The following is a 22,506-nucleotide window of genomic DNA, read 5'->3' as shown; positions in this document are numbered from 1 at the left end:
TGGTAATCACACAAACGCATTTGTCCAGACATCAACACTTGGACCTTGAACATCTTAAAGATGGAGAGATTACCATAATTAACCTTTTCGTTCAGACACTCAGTCAGGCACAATGGCTAACTAAGAAGAGAGATCACTTAACTGGTACCTAAGCAAGCAACTTAAAACTTGCAATGTCAGATAAACCTTTAACATCACATAAACAAATGTTCCATACACTAGAACTAGGTATGTTTTTTTAAGTCTTAAATGATCTAAACAAAAATGAAATGTTTATAACATCTTAGAATGGGATGAGTATATTTTACCATAATGCAAAACCTTAAAAAAGAAAAGGTTAATAAAAGAAACCACACAACCAGATGAAGCTACTTTCTATTTAAAGGGAAGGATGGAGGGAAAGGAACACATACCTGGGAACATGCTTTCTATCTTACATAAAGTACTAATATTTTGGAAGCTGTAAAAACAAGAGCTATATTATTAAATATACAAGCTAAACAAAAACAAAATGTAAAACGATAATCCTAATAGAAAAAATTGATAAGCACAAGCAAGAAATATATATGTAGAGTACAAATGGTCAATAAAGCCAGAAAAATGTGCTTTTTGATTGATCAACAGAATATAAATATAAAGCGCAATTTCTCCCAACCGATTGATTTTTTTGTTTATTTTTTGTTTTGTTTTTTATCAATTTATCCAACAATATGAGGACGGTTTCTGTGAGGTGGAGTTCTTTCATTCCTTCAGGCTGATTCTGGCACTGTCTACCAAGAGTCAACCAGGCACACCCTTTGACCAACCAATTCTGCTTCAGGACATTTGCTCTGGGGAGATAACCAGCAATCTACGCTGGCATATCTATATCAAGGGCATCATTACAAAACTGATAGTGAAACCAAAAGCAATGTGACAGTCCAAAGAATAGGATTATTTGGTAAATAAAAATATATTCCAGGTATTAGAGAGATAACTCAGTGGTTACACATACTCACTGCTCCTATATAGTACCTAGATTCGGTTCCCAGCACCCACATGGTGATTGAAAACTATAACTCCTGTCCCAGGGCATCTGATGCCCTCTTCTGACCTGCATGGCTCCTGTATGCACATAATGTATATAAACTCATGCAGCCATTACCTGCACATATAAAAATAAATAGAACTTCTTACAAATGCATTCTGCGGATAAAATATGTCTTGTTATTGTAAGAAGTTACACTGTAGATGTCTTTCCAGGAATACTAAGAGCCAAATACCCTGAAAATCCTTCCAGCACTAAAATATCTGAAGTCGCTGAGTGCATATGTGCATACAAAAACCCACAAGCAACTACCTGTGCAGTTTTCAGCCAAGTTGGCAAAAGTAGCATGTCTCCGAGGAAACAAAATATGTCAACAAATCAGCTGAGGTAAAAGAAGGCTGGAGTGGCCAATGCTAAGATCTAGATCCCAATTAACTGTTAGTTCTGGTGTTTACAGGCAGACATCAGGGCAGCAGAATCAGATCAAAGATCCCTGCAGCAAGCCGGATGTCAACAGGTGAAGCAGGGACATAAACACAGATGTGTGTCACAAGGGATGGGACACAGAAGTGTGACTGCCTCGGGACTTAGGCGAAAGTTGCAAAGGATTCTCTGAGAACTTACAGCCAGACATCTGCAATTAATTAATTGGAGACTGAAATTAATCCTATTCGTCTGGCCAACAAAAAATTCAAAGTGAAAATTGAAACTGTAGTGCCCACGGGTTGAAGCAAAAGCAAAGGCATATTCTTTCCAAACTGATTTACCTTAAGTTCTCCGTGCCCAGAGGGGAAAAAAACATATAAGCTTATACAGGCCTGGGATAGGGTCAGAGGCAAGAGGAAGGGGGTAGTGCTAGGGGAGTACAGAAACATCTGGAAACAAGTCAGCACATACTGAAGTCATCAAAATCAATAAATGCAAAGTCTATATATACTGGAGTTGTCAAAAGCGGTTTATAAAATGATAATGTAAAATAAGGTAATGTTTTAATAATCATTAATAGGATGGTAGATTTAAAATTATTCCATCTGAAAACGGGGCCATCAAGATGGCTCTGCAACATAAAGGTGCTTGCTAAGCCTGGTGATGTGAGTTTAGTCACCTGAGCCAACATAGTGGAAGGAGAGGGCCAACTCCAGACTCTAGCAGGCTGTCCTCTGACCTCCAAACATGTGTGGCCACCCCTCACACACAAATAAGTCAATAAATACTAGAAAATTGAAAGTGAGTCAGAGCTTCCAGATATGGAAAGCATCATATTTATGTGAAAAAACTCAATAGAGAATTAGACATATAACAAAGAGCAGCTGAAGAGAGAATTAATACTCTGGAGTTTTCCTGAGAAGAAATTATACAGAGCAGTGAACAGTGGCAGAGAAAAAATCTGAAAGTATAATTCAGAAGCAGGAAGTGTTGCAATCTCAGAAACATCTAAGCAGAGACCCAGCCTACAGAAGCAACAAGAGTAAAGAAATAGATTTAAAAAAAAAAAAAAATACCAGAGAGCATGCATGGCTCATGCCTGTAATCCTAGCACTAGGGAGGCTGAAGCAGAAAGATTCCCATGAGTTTGAGGCCAGTATAGGATACATAGAGTTCAAGGCTAGCCTGGGATACAAGTTGAGATATGTCATAAATAATTAAATAGATAAATAAATCCCAGAATTAGAAGAAGACATGTGTCCTCAGAACCAGAAAATAGAAATATTAAAATAATGCAGGAAAAACCCAGAATTTTCTAGACCACTGGTTAACACAATACATCTGATACACTAGTCTGTGAGTATGAGCATTGTCAAGCCCAGAACAACATGCCTGCAGGTCTCACAAGTGGCCTGCTGCTATTGTTAACAGTGGCTGTCTCTGGCATCTAAGTGTCCTTCTTGCATTGGTATCTGGGGACCAGGGAGGGGACTGAGAGAACAAGAAAGACAATAGGCACATTTGACATCAATTTTGACTCATGCGAATCCAAGCAGCAGAAGCACAAAGACCGGAAAACAAGGTAGGAGCTGAGACCACCTGTCCTTCAGCACATTCGAATTTACAATCCCCTGCATTCATGGAGGCAAAGTCAACATTTGCCAAGGCCTTTCAAGACAGGACAGAAGAATGAGAAATGGGCAGAGCTGAGAACATTTGCCTGCTGGTTCTCTTTTTAATGACATCAGAACTGCATCAGATATAAAACTGTTTGCTATGATATCCTTGAACTTTCTGGAAGCCACAGATGTTAAATCACGCATTTAGTCAGGAGTAAAAACACAGACCACAGGCAGTGCACTTTTATTTGACCTTCAATACATATGATTATCTAATGATAGAAAACCTCTCTGCCTACTTGAGCTCACACAAAATATCATGACTTCCCTCTTCTTCCAGAAGCAGACCTCTGAAGGTTGATCCCAGCCAAAGAACAACAGCACCAAAATTCAGAAGAAAAGATAAATGTTTGTTTAGCTTTAAAGACCAGTCTTTCTCTGGTCTTTAAAGAGGGACTTTGGGGTTCTGTCCAAATTCAAGAGGACATAAGAGGAAATGATCAGGTCACCAAAGACAGTTGGAAAGCACTCCATTCCTAGAAACACTACAACCTGCAAATAGTAAACTCCAAAGGCTCCTGGCATTTATCACAAATGCATAAGCAGATAATGGGTGTGTCTGTTTGCTTTTAATGATCAATCCTCAGACTGTAGTAAACTAGTCTTACTTCAGCTTTAGTTTCCCACAGAGTGCTCTCAGTGTAGTTTGTGCATGGTGTTTGTTATAAATTTAATGTGATGTCTCTCACAACTGGAAAGAAACTTCTAGAGTTATCGAGCTCAACTTCTTATCCAGTGTTTTAACTGAACAGAATATCTGCTGTAGCATACCTGGTGAATTCTTCAGTTACAAGGAGCTTACTGCCTTCCAAGGCCAGCGGGGAAGTCATTGGGCAAGTCACATAGTACAAATTCTCTCCTAAGCATACTTCAAGCCATGGTGCCTAAAAAGCCAATCAAGATGTAGCTCAGTGGTATGGTACTTGCCTATGATGTACAAGGCCCTGGGTTCAATACTCACTAACACAAAAATATAATAAGTACATTAAAAGCACACCAAAGACAGCTAGCTGCTTTCCTGCAACCAAACTGGATCCATCAAATGTTCCAGGCTTATCAAGCGATGAAATCAATGATGATCTCCTCGCCTCTCACTCACAGTCGCTACTGCTGCTTCACAGATGTTTCCATTCCTTTCAACTGTCACAGTGCAATATTATTTCTTCTACAAGTATGCATATCTGTGGACTCAAACACACAGCCTCCTAAGTCCACAAAAACAGAAATGAAGTGACTGGGAGTACCCTGTGGTTGAGGCTGATTGGATGACAGAGAACAGAGTAGAGCCCTCATAAATCTCCCTTCCAGTCCAAAGCTGTCATCTAAAACAAGGGTTTCTAAGCTTTTCCACTTGTGACACCAAGTACACAGGTGTATAAAGCAAGTATACAAATCAAATGTCTTATGAATAATAAACCATAAAGAAAATACTTGTCAATACTGAGAATGCCTTTTTAAACAAATACATAGCACAAAATACAACCTATGTTTAGGGTCATTTCAGAAATTTCAGGAGAGTCTGCCTTCGTTTCAAGTCAAAATTCACTGGGTCATTTGGGAAGGAATTAGTTAGCGATTCAAACAGTAATTTTAAAAATCCAACATTCTGAAACAACAGAATCCAAAGACATATTAATTTGATAGTTACAGGCTGAGGACTGAAATGTGGAAAACACTAAAAGTTTGCTCTTCATGATTAAACTACTATGATTCCCTAAGAAAACTTGATATGTACAGTAAAAGAAAAAAACAAACAAACAAAAAAACCAAAAGCCTACTGCCATCCTCAACAAATCTGAGTTGAGGTGTTTAGGGCAGCTTTGGTGGTCCATGCAATGCAAGTTGTGTGTTTATAGAACCATGGCCTCAGAGGAGTCTGTGATGCCTTCAATTATCTGATCCCATGGAGGGTCATAATCCACGGCTTAAAAAGCTGGGTAAAGAAGATAGTCTCATGTGGAAGGATGGGGGCAGGGTGGTGAATTCAATGGGGCTGAATTGCTAGGAATAAAAGCAACTAACATAAGTATGCTCTCACACTTGATCACTTTACTGTGTGACTAAAAATACAAGTCTGGAGGATTCTTTCAAGAGACAGAAAGAGAGGAAAGAGAGGGAGAGGAAAAGAAAGAAGGAAACTCCAACCACAGAACAAGGGATTCCTCCCACTGCACCAGACACCCAGTAGATTTGGTCTGCAGCCTTTATGAGGTCTAGAATGTCATCATTTCAAGTTCAATGTTCAAAAGTTTATTGTTTCAGCTTCATGTGGTTAATACAGCAATCTCCCCAAATAATTGAGCTCAAACTCAGAGTAGTTGATGGTTGCAACAACAACAATAATAATAAATCCTAAAAGGTCATTTTTCTATGTGTCAGGATAAGAACTGGATTCCCTTCTTCAAATATCAAGATGGTACTCAAATATCAAATACAAAAGGTACTCATATAATCTTTTCTGTCACTTGAGGTCCTAGTTTTCAAACCTGTACTTTACTTGAATTCCAAATACAGATAGAAACTTCAGACAAAACATCCAACCACAGAACTCATTCTGGAAATGTTCAGACCCATCTACTCCACAAGCAAGAGGTGAAATGCCAAACCTCAAAACAGCAAATGTAATAACCATCACCCTGGCCATGTGGTAAAAGATGGATTCAATTAATGTTACCTTAAAAATAACTTAGGCAACCCTTTGCTTTCCAGTCCTAATTGCCCATGATGGGACTTCAGAAGCCGGCATGTGGTGGGAAATAGCAAAAAACAACACTTTCTGACCATTGTACTCCTTGACCCTGGGAGAACCCAGTGAAACCTACATTAATGAATTCTAAGACCTTTACAGAGGCCATAATCTGTCAAACATTTACAATTACAAGGGGATCAATAAAAATGGGATTGCTAAACAGTTCTTTTCCAGTTTGCTCTGGTTTTGTGATTTTAAAAAAAGTATTAAAGGGAGGGGAAAGCAGTGGCCCCCAGTAAAGGAAATTGTATGGAAAAAAAAAATTCTAAGACTGGAAGGGACTTTCAGTTCAGTCCTTCTCTTCTCCAGATATGTCAGTCATCAAGCACTGTGAAGGGCAATTTCAACAAAGCCAACACCTTCTCGGAATTTCCTTGAGTGACTGACTATTCAGCTTAGTCCCTTGTCACCAAGAATGTCCTATAATACTTTAAAGTCCCCCTTTCAACTGGAACAGCTGCCTGCACCCAAATGCACTGCCTCTGCCCTTGAACATCAACTTACCCAGCTTTCTGGTCCCTCTATGTTCCTCACCTTTGTCCAGGCTTAGATCTCCCAATGTCCAGGCTAGACGCATGCTCAGTCCTTGAGCTCCCTACGCCAGCCTGCTATCTCCCACAGTCCTTTCTGCTAGTCTGCCTTGTGATGCTACCAGCCCGATTCAAATCCACACTGCTGCTCTGTTCTCATTCACAATCACCAGAGACCTCGTGGAACAAACCAGAGACAAGATAAGGCTGTCACTATGAATCAATGCATTCTAATCCCAGTTGAGCCCTAAAGCGGTCATTTCCCTCTTCTCTCTCCATTCCTCACACTGCCTCCTCCCTCAAAGAAAGCCCACAGGCGGCAGGTCCATCATGGAGAAGACGCTACACAACACTCTACTCTCACTCCTGTTCTAGCTTTCCTGGATAGTCTGTATGCCACACTCGTCTTCGCCACCTTAGACACATAGAACTGCCTCAGCCTCTAAACTGTCAAGTGGTCTGAAATGAGGATCTCATACATGTTATTTTCTACCATGTGATGTACAAAGTAATCAAGAGTTGACTATAACTGGCCAGGACAGTCTTACCACTTCTATAACGTGATCCTCCTGCCTCTGACTCTTCTGCATATCCTACTGTGGTCACAGGCTGACCATCACTGATGTTGTCCTTAACGGAGCCGATGCTGGAAGCACACAGATCCACACATAACTTGACCACAAGGAAAGGGTGCAGCATTGGGTTGTGTAAGCTTGAACTTGCTTACATTCAGCAACTATCAAACGTATGATTTTGTGCAAAGTAGTATTTATAGGCAATATCCTGAAAGCTGCCAGCCTATCATTCCACAAGGAATGTGGACTATGCAGCATCTCCCTCAGACTAAGGCAGCAGAGCTACTTGTCTGAACTGTTTCCCTTTGGCTCACAGTTGCTTTCCTAAGATAAGCATTGGCACTATGCCATAGACCTGTATTAAATGTGACTTTTTCAAAACTCTACTGTTGGACTCACTGTATATATAGTGTTTGGAATCAGGCATGGTGGCTCATGCATGTAATCTCAACTGGTGGGGGTGGGGGGCTGAGGCAGGAGGATTGCTGTCACTTCAAGGCTTTCTTGAGCTACTATGTACAACCTTGTCTCCCAAAATAACAACAACAATAATAATAACAATAGAGTTTGGAGACACTACCCACTATTTTAACTGTCTACAGTTTGACAGATTATAGAGAATATCTTGTCTTCTCACCACACTGTGAAGTCATGCCCATAGTCACACTAACTTCTGTTTTTACCCTGGTTGTGCTGTATGATGTATGAAGTGTGGGCATTGTTTTGGACATCTGTTTCATTATCACTATCACTGGCTAGTAAGAAATGTCTCTGTAGTTTGAGACAGAAAATTCTGTTGCCAGGGATGCCCTCAAAAGCAATCACTTGAGAGGTTATAAAGATGTTCCCCTTGCCAGCACAAGGACATGAGTTTGGTCCCCAGAAGCTACATTTTAAAAAAACCAAGAATTAGTGGCAAGTGCCTGTAATCTCAGTGCTAGGAAGGCAGAGGCAGAAGCAGGCAGATCCCTGGGGCTCACCTAACCTGACTGGTGAGTTCCAGACCAGTGAGAGACCTTGTTGCAAAATAAAGGTGTGTGGCACCTAAGAAACAACACCCAAGGTTCTTGAACTGACCTCCACATATGTATGCATGAATACACCACACACACACAACACACACACACACACACACACACACACACACACACACACACAGGAAACCACCTGAAAAATAGAAAAAAAAATCGAATATTTAAGTGTTCCCTGAAGGAATGACCATCCACTGAATCTAAGTAAGGTCCCTTCTGCTAATGCCACTGTGCTTAGGGGACAGAAAACATGCCTAGAAAGATTTGAACCCGAGAAACATTAGAAGAAAACATTCCACAAACTTGACAATGGCTGTCTCTCAAGAAGGATTATGGCTTCCATTTTCTCTCTATACTTTTTATTTTATGCAGTGAGTTAAAAAAAAAAAAAGTTCAAGGATATTTCTGTCTACTTGAAAACCAAATACTATTGTTCTCAAATTAGTGACTCCAGTTGTACATAGTGTAAGGAAATTACACATTACACAAAAAGCTGTGGGTCATGGGCTGGAGAGAAGGCTCAGAGGTTAAAAGCACTGGCTGCTCTTCCAGATGTCATGAGTTCAATTCCCAGCAACCACATGGTGGTTCACAACCATCCATAATGAGATCTGAGGCCCTCTTCTGGCATGCAGGCATACATGGAGGCAGAGTGTTATATACATAATAAATAAATAATATCTTTAAAAAAACTATTTAAAAAAAAGCTGTGGGTGAAACTTTTTTAAGACAGTAAAGAAATGAAAAATACAACTCCTTTCCAAAAGTAAGATAATGGCTTACTTAGGGTTAGTTTTGCTGGGATGAAACACCATGACCAAAGCAACTTGGAGAGGAAAGGGTTTATTTGGCTTATGCTTCCACATCAATGTTCATCATCAAAGGATGAACAGAAGCCAGGACAGAAACTCAAAAAAGGCAGGAGCCTGGAGGCAGGAGCTGATGCAGAGGCCATAGAGGAAGGCTACTTACTAGCTTGTTCCCCATGGCTCGCTCAGCCTGCTTTCTTACAGAAATCAGGACTTCCATTCCAGGGATGGCTGGCACCAACAATGAGCTGGCCCTCCCACATCAATCACTAATTAAGAAAATGCTCTACAGGCTTGCCTACAGCCTAATCTTATGGAGACATTTTCTTGATTGAGGCTCCATCCTCTTTGATGACTCCAGCTTATGTTAAGTTGACATAAAATTAGACAGCACAATGTTTAAATGAACTATTGAAGAACTTAATGGCATATTATAAAGTTGTTAGAATTCCACTCCAAATATGTTACCATGTTCAACAGAGGCTTAAAAACATGGCCTGTAGGAGCAAAATACACATTCACTACCTCTAAAAAGAAGCAGACCATAAAATAAGCCATAATGGAAAAAGGTCATAAAAGAAAATGAAAGGATTAAATGATAATTCTACTCATTATGAAACTACAGATATGATTTGGTTTGTAATTTATATATTGTTTTAGCTTCAAAAATGTTTTTCATATTTTGAGCAGTATTTCATGTAAAAACAATTTTGAAGGAGAGGTAAAGTTTTTACATATTTGATGTGTGTTTAGTGAAAAATTTTACCCACTGGGTTATTTTGTCATTAAAATTGGATGAAAAGAAGGAAAAAGGAGAGGCAGAGAAGTGATGTGCATTCTTCGTGTGTGAGAACAAGCTCAAGTCAGCCACCAGCATCCACCAGGACAACTACTTCTTCCCAGTCAAAATCAATGGACGAGATGTCAGTCAGCTTAGCCTGCTGTTGCAGAATATCTGTGTACACTATAAAGATGTGTTTACGCCTAAAGCACCTTTGGGTTGCTTTAATAAAGAGCTGAGTGGCCAATAGCTAGGCAGGAGAGGATAGGTAGATTTCTGGGTAGAGGAGGAGGAATCTAGGTGTGTGATTTTTGCCAGCAGACTGGCAGCAAGTCAGATGTACTGCACCAAGCCACATGGCAGAATGTAGATTTAAAAAAAAAAATTGTGGGTTAATTAAGTTATAAGAGCTAATTGGGAAAAAAATCTAAGCTAAGGCCAAGCTATCATAAGTAATAATAAGTCTCCTGGTCATTGTTTACAAGCTGACAGTCCAAAGATAGTTCAACAAGAAAGCTTGCTACAGCCTGCCATAGCATATTATCATTGATTATGGGGCTTGAGGGACAGACACATATTTTTTGCAAAGATCCAGGGCCTGGAAATTGGAGATCAGGGTAGAGGATGGCTGACTGTGCTTCTGGCTCTCATGTGGGCCTGGATGACTCCTTCTTGTACACACGGCCTCTCCTCAGTGAACTCAGGCCTCTACAATAGGCCCTTCTCAGAGTCTTCACAGTACCTGGGGGTGCTGTGTATTCTTCCTGTCTCTGCCTTAAGTCTGAACTAACCACATGACTATCCCTTCCTGGACCAACCTATCTCTGGTATTAGCCTGAGGCAACACCCATGCCTATTACCTGTCTGGACCAACGCCTCCTCTGATCCCAAACACTGCCTGTACCTGTGCTTCAGATTGAGAGCCTAGAGACCTGTCTGGTTTCCATGTCTCAATCACACTAAGGAAAAAGAACTCAACAGCAAACAGGGATGTAAGCAGATGAATCAGCCCCAAACACACATTAAATATCCTCAGTTGCCTGGACTTCCAGGATAAATATAGATTATAAATGAGGAATTACGTAGAGTTTAAAAATAAGAGGTTTATTTTCCCCTCAATTTCTAAACAACAAAAGAGAAATATGATAAAATAGCCATTTTGAAATATATGAATGTAGAAGCTGAATGGTTTGAATGACAAAAATGATGCTTAGACATATTTAAATCAGTTAATTTAACACATTGGTAAGAAAAGCTGCACTGGAGGGGGAAATGGGAAAATGGTGGCCAGCAGCGACCAAGTATTGGTTGTGAGACAGCTAAGTTCTGCAGACTTGATGGGCAACATAGTGAACGTAATTAATTCTATCTTGTAAGCAGGAATGACAGTACATGCCTGTAATACCAGCATCTGGGAGGTAGAGACAGGAAAATCAGGAGTTCAATGTCATCCTCACCTAAACAGTGAGTTCAAGACTACCCTGGGCTATATGAGACCCTATCTCAAAATAATAATAGTAATAATAATAATATAGTCTTAAATACTTCAAATTTGCTGAAAAATGGGCAGTAGGTGTTTTAACCTCTTCCCCCACAAAAACCACATATAAATGAACAGGTAAATGCTTGATATATTAACTAGCTTGACAGATTGGAGTGATCATTCCACATCAAGTTATCAAGTGGTACTCTTTAAACATGGTGATATTTCATTATAGTTGTCAATTTCAGCACCATAAAGTTGACTAGGGAAAAGGAAAAACCAATTTGCCAAATACCTTCTTCTAAACATCACTCATCCCTCTTGAAACATTACTAAAACTTGGTCTAGTCATTAAACCTCCCAATGCCTTAGCTTTCATGCTTCTCTAGGAAGTGACACCACCCACTCTTTAGCGGGCTTTACAAAATGTCAATAATTCACAGTTTAGATACTTTATATTTTTCTAAAGCAAGCATCAACAGATCAAGCTAAGATAATCATACTTTTCCATCTTTACTGAACCTCGACAATGAAAAGAAAACAGCTTTTTAAATTCAGTGGCCAAGCTAAAGTCACTGGAGAATTACCTTCCCAAACACAGAAGGATAAAAATACACAGAAGTCTCCCAACTTTAGATAGAGCTTCTTGGATGAGATTACCTAAATGGTACAGAGCCAAGTCTTTAAAATTTAGTAATAAGAATACAACAAAATCACAGAGTCAACAAACAATAAACCTGAGGAATGATTTGTTCAAATGAGACTAGAATGCTCTATTTAAGTTGAGAAGGGCAAGGCCAGGAAAGGCTGGAGCATGGCTGTGTGGGCAGCAGTGGGAGCTGGCTCATGGGTCTTGATTTCCTATCTCTTGATTTCAAATTTGCTTTCTAATGTATAACATTTTAATTCTTGACACAGTTTTTTTTAAGTGGTAAAAATCTTACCATGGCAAAGCAATGTAAATACAAAACAAGCAGCCTAGCAGAACAATAATTCCTGGCACAATGAAAATCACCAAGAAGCTATACAATGGCCAAACTGTCTATATAGTGAGGACTATACCTAGTCCTCACTAACCAAAATGTTAACTTTGGTGTTCTAATTTCCTACAGATTATGGAAAATTGTTAAATTGGTAACTACTATATTTAGTAGGGTTTTTAACCCAGGATTACTTGTACTACATGGCTATGCAAAGCTTTGTCCAGCTAGCTATTAATTAGCAGAATGCTAAAGGGCTATCATACAAAACTGTTTCAACAAACAGCTACATGCATCTCTGATGGGGGATGTCCTTCTGTGAATATATGTTTCTCTTATTGGTTGTTGAATAAAGCTATTTTGGCCAATGAACAGACAGGATCTAGCCAGGTGGGAAATCCAATCAGAGATAGAGAAAGGTAGTATGCAGAATAAAAAAGACACCAGGTAGCTGCCAAGGAAACAAGAGACTCAAGCATCACTGGTAAACCAAGACCATGTGGAAATACACAGATTAATAGAAATGGGTTAATAATTAAGAGAGAGCTAGCCAATAAGAAGCCTGAGCCATCAGCCAAACAGTTTATAATTAATATAAGCCTGTGTGTTTATTTGGGACTAAATGGCTATGGGACTAGGCAGGACAGAACTTCTGTCCACACATCTTTTAAAAAAAAAAATCAGAAGTTATTTCAATTTGAAATTTGCTAAGGGAGAGAGGGAGAGTTACAAACAGGAATTTCACCAAGTAGCACAAAAAAAAAAAAAAAAAGGACAACTCATCAAACAAAAGACTGCCTTCTGCCTTCCACCTATCATTAACTTCTGTTTCCCTCCCCTCTTCCATGCCTGGGCAATCCCACGCATATGCAGCTGCTTTGCACTTTGCAGAGTCAACCCATCTCATTCTGCAGACATAGCACTTCCCCAGAACTCCCTAGTCACTCTACTGTCAAATAGATTCCACATGCAATCTCTTCTGTGCTTGCCATCATAGCACTGACGACATCTTCATTTATGCATTGTGAGCAAGTGGCCAACTCTCTTCTTCCCACTAGTCTCTAAGCTTCATGACTCCAGAGATAATGACCTCTTTCCTCATCACCCTCACTACAACCAACTACAGGAATACACACAAAATTGCTGTACACAATGACAAAACAGAATAAGGAAACCTAGTGTTCACCTATGCAGCTCACCAATCATGACCAAAAACTAATAGGGAGGAACAAAAGACTCTCAAATGAATATGTACAAACTTTTTTATTCCTTATTAGTATTGCCAAAGCAATACAATATATTAAGTATTTATATAGAATTGATTTTTATAGACTACCAGGTCATTTAAGAAGCCTAGGGCTAGTTTAAAGAATGCAGGGAGATGAACCTGGGTTAGTATGTCATGACTACACCATTTACATGTGTAGAAACTTGAACACTCATGCATTTTAGTATCCTACAGGGAGGAGGGCTTCCTGGAACCTATTCCTGATACAAAAGCATGGGCAAACTTAAAGCTCACTGTAACATGAGGCCCAATAAAAAGCTTCTTTGAAAAAAGTAACAAAAAACAAACAAAAAAACAAACAGGAGTTATAAAGTGAAAATATAAATAAAAGAAGAATGGAAATTGAAGAAGAAAGGAAAACTATAACTTTCTTTGATGGGTGCCAGAGTAAGATTGAAACTTATTATTTGAACATTTGGAAACAGAAACATATGGGCATATTTGTTAAACAGGCAGTAACCGGCAAAACTCAAGACTAGATGTGTCCACCTCACCATGCTACATAGGTACAGAACAAAACAGGGAAAAAGACAAAAACAAAAGGAAGGAAAGGCCAAGGAAAACAACATTAGGAGGAACTGCCTTTTTTACAGGTTAAGACCAAGTACAAGCCATTTTATGTGATCTAACACATGGATAACGGCAACTGTAATGGTGGCTAACACCATAAGGTCAGTTCCTTAATTTGGCCACTTCCTTATGTCTAACTCATTCCTGAGGCTGATCACCAAGGTCCAACTATCAAAACACCAAGGTCCAGCAATCAAAATTCATTATTTGGCTACACTGGCTAACACGTCCAATCAAGAATTTACCAACTCATACCAAGGAAAGACTTCACCCTTTCCCCTTAAAAACCACTCCTGCAGAGACACCTGTCTGATTCAGAAGCAGTCCCCACCCCATTGTCCTCTTTGTGCTGAGAACTTGGTGTGTGAGTGTGTTCTGTATCAACTCCAAGGCCCCTTCATCCTTTATAACAATAAACATAAAAGCAGTGTTCCCTTATTAAGTGGTATCTCAGAACAAAATCCAGTTCAGTCTTGTTTACAGACAAACATATGAAAAAAAAAATAAGATGCAAAGTTTAAAATCGGAGCTATAAATGAAGTCATTTCAGATACAAACAACAAAAAGAATTAGTGACACAAACTTAAGCAAACAGAAAGTTCCTAACGCAGAGGGTTGCTTTACACTATATCTCACATTAAGTATTTAACACAGAAACTGTCAGAAAGTAGTTGAGATTAGAGAGAGAGTGAGACAGAGAGACAGAGACAGAGAGACAGAGAGAAATAGGAAGCCACTTGTAGAGACATGCTAAGGGGGCACTGTTAGTCTATAACAGCTCAAGTAGGCTCACAGAATCTAGAGTTTATGAATATTAGTACTGCAGCTGAACTAATAAGCATATATTATATTACCACCCAGAAAAAAACAGGCTCCTTTTAAGTATTCGGGAAACAGAAATACTAATATACAAGAAGTAAAAACTATAAAATCTACATTTATTTACAGGAATCAACAGAACTGCTCTTGGGAAATTTCATACACATGCATAACATCTACAATAAAGCAATCTTCAGATGCATCCTGCTGATGAGCTGGAAACATGGCTCAGTGGTTAAGTTGCATCCTGCTGAGCCTCCCAAAAGAACCTCTATGAAGACAAGTGCCAAAGAGAACATTCCTCCTCCCAGTGCTGTTTTCCATGTTACAGGAAACAGCATTAGCATAGAAAGAAGAGTTTAGGCTTACAGTCCACAGAGGGATCACCTACCAGACATAGAACATAAGCAACTTCCATGGGCTTAAATGGAAAACCCTACTCCCTCAAGAATGAGCAAAAGTTAAACAAGAATACTGCTGATGAGTTCCAAAGTCTTCAGATGGAGCTCTGTCCATCAAAAACACTAATATGTGTGACAAATGCCTACCCTTGTATAATGTCATCATTTAAAACAAATGACTTCGTTTCAACTCAAGAAATGAAAACCTGAGTCCTATTTTCTTTTTCAGATACCAACTTTGCTTTGTCTTGGTCAACCTCCCTTCCTCTCCCACCCCCACATCTCATTTCAGTTCATTTAGCTCACCCTTCTAGTCGACACATTTTCCTCCGTCTCAGAAACAATGTCAGCCTTGCCTCTTCCATTAGTTTTCTAAAGCTATACAGTGAGCTCCCCAAAGGCCATCTCCACCTTCGATGGATTGTAAAGATCATGAAGCCAAGACTATATCTGATTTATTCTAGCATGCTCAACAACCACAAATACATTTCTTTACTTACTGAGACATTTATCATAATTAAATTCATTCATTCAATTTTTTCATTCAAAAAAGTTTCTGCTGTGTGTAGTGAATTGTACTAAGAACTGGGGAACCCTTAAAAACCAATGAGTTTTTTCTTTTTTTTTAAGTATTTTTCCTCATCTAAGAAGTCAGAAATGCAATGAAGAAGGGACTATGGGGCAAGCTAGACACACAGGAAAGATCACTGAGTTTTACAGGCAGGAGCTAGAGGAGGCCTTGCTGAGAAGGCGATGACCTTTGAGTGAAGACATGGTGAGAGCAAGCATTTAGATACCTGGGGAGAAAGACTAGGCAGAGAAAACAGTCAGCAGAAAGCCCTGGAAGCCACAGTCCTTGTGTAGGTAAGCTCAGGCTTACATTGTTTAGAAGAGGGATAAAGAAGTCATTAGTAGGTAACAATGGGCCCACAAGCATAAGCCCTGGAGAGGCTGAAAAGAAGCAAGCAGAGATAAGAGGTGATAATTAAATATGGAGCATATCACATGCAGTGATTATTACCCCATCAGCAGAAATTGAATATGAAATATTTTAATGGATTGCATACACAGTTTAGCTACAAAGCAAAACGCTATTAAATATTCAATAGGCCCTAATAGTTTAAGAACTGCAAGAAATTGTTCCAAAATGCAATAAAGAAGTTTGGTTTTGATTTGGTTTTGAAGACAGGGTCTCATTCAGCCAGGTTGGGCTCAAATTTGCTATATAGCTGCAGATGACCTTGAGCTCCTGGTCTTCCTGCCTCCACCTCCGACATGTCAGGATTATAGGTGTGAACCACCACGTCCAGCATCAGGAAGGCATTACTGAGTGGTGAGACTACAGATGAATCTCCTCTCCATCCCAAATATTCCAAAATGTGTGTACTGTTTTCATTACAAAGTGAAGTAAGCATGGCCTTAAAGAATCACAACACCTCAAAAAATAAACAAGAATTTATCTTAGCCCTCTATCAAGCAGTGTAGAAGACATGACAATATAATTTTCTAAAGTGGAAATAAAATCTTAATCAGGAAAAGTTTTTTTTTTTTTAATCCAGGTTAAGAAATATAACTGACCCAAGTTCAACATTTTGCCTCAATCAAGCAGTTCACTAATTCTCCTAGACCCTCCATTCGAGCCTGCTGGAGTTTCTCAGAATGCTCTTTAGGCTCCTGGAATTTCCAAGTTCCTCTGAGGATTCAATTTGCCCTTTATTAGTCATGATAACAATGTGAATCCCACAGCAAGTTCTACTGCTAACTAAAACTGTCTTTGTTTCTTCCTTTAGCCCCCAAATCACCACTAATCTCCCCACAATTGTAAGAATATTTTTCAGACAATCATAACTGGAAAGGACTGTTGGGGGTAGGGTGGGAGTTCTGTTCACCACAGAGTATCATGCCCAAATCCACACCATTTCCTGTTTGGAGTTTGGTTTTGGTTGGTTTGTATGGCGGCTAGGACTGACACTAGAGCGTCACACATGGCTAGACAACCACTCTACCACTGGTCCTCTTTTAACATTTTTATTGTGAGTCTCTATCAAAGCTGCCTAGGCCAGCTTTGAACTCATTCCATCATTTGAACTTTATCCCATCATTAGAAATTTAATATAAAATATTTTATTTTCAGGGCCTAGGCCAGCCCTGAACTTGTGCCTCCCAAGCAGCTGGGATTACAGGCCTAGGCCACCAAACCAGAACCATCCCATCAAGAGAAGCTATAATGGATTCTCAAGGAATGCCTGGTTGAATCCAGTTCTCTGTGAGAGGAAAAACATTGAAATACCAAAATCTTGTCCCTGTTAAATCACTATTGCAGATTTTCTTTTTCCAGACGGAATCTCATGTAGGCAAGACCAACCTTGAACTCTCAGGAATTCTCCTTACACCACCCCACACTTGAGTTTGTGCATTGGCAGGGATCAAACCCAGGGTTTCATCTGTGCTAAGCAAACATTTTACCAGCTGAGGCACATCCCAGTTTTGAATGTATCCTTTAACTCTGAAAGTTCTCACTAGCTTTCCTCTACATTTTAATGGTGTTTACATACAGTGATGTTCTATGTATTGTGAGTAACTGTAAACACTGCAAGCTCTGTCTTCTAAACTAAGCTTTGAACTCACACTTCCAGCTACCAGGAGAACACCTCTGCCTCTATACTTTCAGACATGTCTGGAACTAACAAACCTCACTGCAACCCTCTCCTACCCTGGTGTCTCATCTGGTAATGGCATCATAGCAACTATTTTAGTTCAGTGCCCTCTATAACCTTCAAGCCAGGCCCCATGCACACTAACATTATTTGCCAGAAGCCATATATTCCAGGCATCTTCCCCAAGCCTGTCACTCACATGCATTCTTTCTGGGCCTTCCTTCTTATTCTTAGGCATGGAATAAACTTAGCCAGGGGCCTGACACTAGCACCCAGCTGCCATGCCAATCACGCATCTACTCCAAGGCAAAGGAGTTCTCCTTCTACCGTCAGGAGTGTGCAGAGAATTCTGTTTAAACTTTGGTTTGCAGTATTTATCACGGGCTGCCTGATCTGAGTCATCTTTGGCTGAGTCTTTCCATGTTTATAATCTAATTGTGAGCAAGACATGTGCTTTTTTGCCTGCTGCTGAATTTTTCTAAGTGTTGTCAGCCATGCAAGAGGACCCAAAATCCTCTAAGCTATCAGATGCATGGAAGTTAACTGACAGGATCTCAGATAAAAATGACTAGAAAGCAGACATTGCTGAATCTGGAAACATCAGTCAGACTGTGCTGGCCTTTCAACCTTTCTGTCTGGGTCTACTCAGCAAGGAGGGCAAGGGCTTTCCTGTGGAACTACAATGAACAGTGGGGCAGAATGAATGCTTCATTTTCTTGACATGACAATAATCCTCTCCCCAACAAATCATAGTCCGATTTGTTAAGGCAAGCAACCCCTTAACAAAGGGCAATTCTGCTTTAGCTGCTGTGTTCTTCCATTCTGAGAACACACCACCCTTATCATCCCCTGATTAGACTTCTAAGGAGCTGGGGGAGGGAGTCTTTGTTTAAGGCTCCCACAGTGAAACCTGCCTATAATGAATAACTCCACCTGTCTCTTCCGTTCCACAAGTGGTTCCAGGCCTTCCCCTGGCACTTCATTTTCTACCTAACAAAAGGCTCACAGATGCCTAGCACGTGCTCTCAAATGCCCCTCCTCCCTTCGCTTGAGACCCAGGGGCAGCAGAGCCCTAGTGGAAAGAACACACCCTGCAATGGCATTATTCATCTTGAGTGTCACACAGCTGGAAATGGTTTTCTGTTTCCCCCTTCATAACAGGCATTTGAATCACTGACAAGAACTCTGCTGAATGAAGTCAGTCTATAGTCAAGTAGAGTCCATGAGGGCTCTTCTGGCTTCTGCTTGTCACCTTTGATGGCAACCTTGGGTGCAGCCTCTAAGACCATGGGGAACAGAGACAAATGGAAAACATGCTGGCATGATTACACACAGATGTATAAAAATATACACATGCGTGCAAACAAGCATATACAGTGATCTAGGCTTGGGTAACCAAAGGCCAATAAGAGAAGGCTCTAGGGCAAATCAGTGATGAAACAGCTACCTTAGACAGACAGCTGAAGTGGCAGAGATCACATCTTCAGACACGTGTGTCCAGTTCGGAGCACTACAAATTCTTCTACATTTACAAATGAATACAGTGCCTCTCTTCTGGTTGGACACTTTCTATATTTGTATCCTTAAGGGTTCTCAACAAGCCCATCAAATTCAGACACTAGACTCAGAATTTTCTAGGAAGACAGCCATAAACTAAGCATAGAAACTTAAACACAAGTTGGATCAAAAGTAGGAATATCCAGAAGGAAATGGAAACAAGCCAAGGCTACAGCCACAACACAGCTTGTCTGACTGCATTATTACAACTCACAGGTTAATCTTGGTGAACTGTTTTAAGTTTATAAAATGGAAGGCCTGGATACCAGACTCTGACTCCTTCACCCAGGGGAGACACTAAGAGGACTTTGAAGAAGCTGCTGAAACGGGAGAATCACTCAAAAATCGTATCTGTGCATTTGAAGGCATTTCAGAAAAACTTCAGTAGGTCACATAATATGACAGAAAAAAAAATGAGGCACAGTGTGGATGACGGTGACCCCAGCGCTTAAGAAGTAGAGATGGAAAAACTGCAGGTTGAAGGCCAGCCTGAGATGTGAGATTCTGATGTGAGTGTGAGTGTGTGTGTGTGTGTGTGTGTGTGTGAGAGAGAGAGAGAGAGAGAGAGAGAGAGAGAGAGACAGAGACAGAGACAGAGACAGAGAGAGAGAGAATGCTATTTCCACAGTAGAAGAAGCCTTACCCCACTTGTTCCCACCTGTCCCCCAAGTGTAGACAGACATTTAAGAAATACCCACAGAACATAGAATGACTGAATGAGCCATCTATGAGATTAAAGAAAGGGCCCATGAAAATAGAGACTAGACTTAGGAAACAGATATCATCAGTACATGTTCCTAGTTCACAGATATAAAAAGAAAAGCCCTTTGACTTACCGGGACACAGCAGAGCTCCTTCTAGATGCCTCCTGACTCCCTCTAGCTTGATCTCTTTTGTTCTCCCCTAGGCTTGGTTTATCTCCCAGGGTCCTTCCAGATTCTAATCTTCTATGGTTCCTCCCCCATCTTCAGCATCTCCACTTCCACTGCCTTGACCCTTGACTCAGAAGGCCAGGTGTCCCTTGTCCCTTTGCCTTTGATGTTCCCAGAGCACCAGGAACCCATCACTGGAAACCCTCACTAGATTCTTGGTTGGCGGGGGGTACCCTGCATTGTTCATTTCTGTCCATTGCTGGTACTTAGCACAAGGCCTATTTGTACCAGCAGTCAGTTAGATACCTCTGGGCTTGAGCAAATCTTACCTCCTCTGCCCCACATCTACCTTCCTCCAAAGAGGCAGGACTACTTTATTGGGGCAGAAATTCAACGAGGAGTCAGGAGAATCACTGGGACGCAGGGAAAGAAACCTGAGTGTAGCAGACTTACAGGAAGACTAATCTAATCCATTGTTTCAAATTTAGACAATGAAAAGAAAAAAAGAAAAGGAAATTCAGGTGTGGTAGTGGTTCATCCAAACCCTTGGGGTCTTTGAGGCAGGCTGGATTTCATAGAGCTGGGGCTAGCCTGAGCTACAGTACAAGACCCTGTCACAAATGCAAGGAAAGGGGGAGGCTGAAGTGCATGAAAACGGGAGGTGGCAAACTTGCTGAAGAGAATAGTTCAGAGTAGCCCATTGCCCCTCCCCTCAGGGACACTTGCATCTTGCATCTCTGGAATCACAGGCACACAGAATGTCTCCAGCAGACAAAATGATCCGTTAAGTGACAGTTTCAAACTAAGCAGAGATCCAAAGCTACATGTTACTAGCCAAGCTTTCTTTCCCCCTTTAGAGGAAGGGACTGACTTTGAAAGCATTTTCCTTTATTTCTATGCTACCACAAGCACACCCCAACCTACCCCACTCAGGCTCGTACATGTTTGTTTTAGCACTGGACTAAAGTTAAGAGTCTGCCCTGTCATTATATCACTTTTTTAAAACAGTACCACAAAAAGAAAATAAATTATAACCTAAATCCATGGATGCATTAAAATAGTTCCCTTTCATTTTCAGAAGGGGGAAAAAAAAAACACTGACTTTTATGTGAACCTCAGGGTTAAGGTTTGCATGTCAGTGGTGGGGTGGTGGGAGAGAATGTCCAGGCATTAATACAAGTTCCTTGGCCCTGTGCCAGTAAGCAGGTAGTGTAAGAATAAATGCTACACTGAAACCACACGAACTTACTAAAACAAAGAACCAAGAGATTTAAATACAACCCCCCACTCACTAAAAAAAAATGACCCTTTGAGAACCCTAAAATAAAGTATGTCAACTTGGACTTACTAATTAACTATTTGATTTTTTTAACCATGCCAAACCTAAGTCCCCACACCTTGCCAAAGATTTTAAAAATAATAAACAAATTAATTAAAAACTACTAAGAGAATCATGCATTCAAATTGTATCCGGAAGACAACAAAAAATGCTAACCTAATCGCTTCTAATGATCTGTCTCCTTAGCAGCCTAGCATTCTAGACTCAAGGGTAATTCAAAGTCTTTACCCAAATCAGCTTGACATGCAACTGAAAACTCATCCATTCTCATGTGGGGCACAAAGGCAGAGGGTAGGAGGGAGGTCCTGCCCTCTCCTGAAGGAACTCCACTAAGATTCCCCTGAGATATAACTAGCTAACTGCCTCAGAGATGAAAAACTAAAATCTGTACAAATTACCCTACAAAACTGAGCAAGGCACTTCTATTGGAGTATTGGAAATTAAACTCCACAGAGAATTCTTAGGGCTTTACCCGCCCCCCAGTCCTTTAAAAAAGGCATGAACTCTATTTCTGCACTAACACTAATCCTCTCGTCTGTACTACACATATTCCACACTGTGGTTAAGATACTATGTATAATATAAACAGGGTCAAGAAAGTCAGTGTGGAGAAGAGTCATGTTTAAATTAGCATTAACCAGCAAGCTGTTCCCCAAACAGAAAAAGGAAAGCACCAATGCTCACCCAACTTTGTCTCTAAAGAAGGGCTCAAAAGGCCCCACGAGGCCCTGGGCAACCCATGAGCCCCATCCATCCTGACCAAGTTAAGTTTCCCAAAAGGAAGCTATCATTTGCAGGGGGTAAAGGGGAAGAAATGGCATGCAGACTGTTCTAGACGCTTTAAGTAATAACATTAAATAAAACGGCAATGGTGCCACACAGCTTACTACCCACGAGTTTACAGTGGAACACAGAGAACACACATTCAACCCT

General features: G+C 40.4%; 1 protein-coding gene across 11 annotated transcripts in view; it reads right to left on the bottom strand.

Moving 5' to 3' along the window:
* The window catches only part of Lpar1 (lysophosphatidic acid receptor 1), a 130,882-nt gene that overhangs the window by 104,583 nt on the left and 3,793 nt on the right, over window positions 1–22,506 (bottom strand). The window contains exon 1 of one of the 11 annotated variants that reach the window (XM_035439866.1): window positions 3,904–3,926. The exons of the other annotated variants lie outside the window; for them this stretch is intronic. The gene's annotated coding sequence lies outside the window, so the exon portion shown is untranslated. Of the gene's footprint in view, window positions 1–3,903; window positions 3,927–22,506 lie in introns of those variants that run through there. 11 annotated transcript variants of the gene reach the window in all.

This window comes from Cricetulus griseus, chromosome 2, assembly GCF_003668045.3.
Source record: "Cricetulus griseus strain 17A/GY chromosome 2, alternate assembly CriGri-PICRH-1.0, whole genome shotgun sequence".
In the NCBI taxonomy this organism is placed as follows: domain Eukaryota; kingdom Metazoa; phylum Chordata; class Mammalia; order Rodentia; family Cricetidae; genus Cricetulus; species Cricetulus griseus.
This window is presented reverse-complemented; position numbering and strand designations above follow the sequence as displayed.